This window comes from Leishmania donovani, chromosome 26 (assembly GCF_000227135.1).
Source record: "Leishmania donovani BPK282A1 complete genome, chromosome 26".
Lineage (NCBI taxonomy): Eukaryota > Euglenozoa > Kinetoplastea > Trypanosomatida > Trypanosomatidae > Leishmania > Leishmania donovani.
The window spans coordinates 505,833-506,630 of NC_018253.1; positions in this window are offsets into that span (position 1 = coordinate 505,833).

Below are 798 nucleotides of genomic sequence, written 5' to 3' on the forward strand. Positions count from 1 at the left end.
GGACCTCGGCTCATGTTGTGTGGCAGAGAAAATGGGCTCACGGCGCAGCAAAGCAGAAAGCTATCCTTTGGACTTGATTGCATCTCTCTCTAGGTTATGGTGATGTGCACGTTGGCTTACCTACGCACACACACACACACACACTATATATACATGTATATATACATATCGTGGTGAAGGCACGCTTTGAGGAGCGAAGGCGGGCAACGCATTCGCGCGCTCTCTGTCTCCCCTCAACTTTTTCGCTTCTCCCCTCGGCCGGCGAGTGAGTGTGCGCCGGCCCCTCCGGCATTCGAGCTGCTGAGTGCCTCGCCCCTGCACGCCTCCCTCAAGACATCGCGGTGCGGCGAGATCTCAGAGGCGGTCGATATGCCCGCCACTGCTGCCTCTCGCTCCCATTTTCTCTTCGAAAAGGGTCGCCAGGTGATCTCATGGACCTCTTCTCTCTCTCGTCATCGCCAGTGTCCACGTCTTCATGGTCGGCCCCGCCCACCCCCGACCCCCTTCGTGCCTGCACCCTGTGGGGCAGGAAGGAGGAAGGACGGGTAGCAACGCACTCTCGTCAGCATGCAAGCGCAGACATATGCACCTGTCTCTCCCCTTGTGCTAAAGACGCCTTCGAATCCTGCCGGTATGGCCCTCTCGGTGTGTACGCGGCACGACCGCGCACACACAGACACACAAGCCGCCCCAGCAGTCGGATCGATGGAGACGGATGTGCCGACTCGCCTGATGGCCTCGGTGTTATTTTCTCGCCCTCTCCCCATCTCTATCCCCTCCCGCTCTCTCGCACGCTGG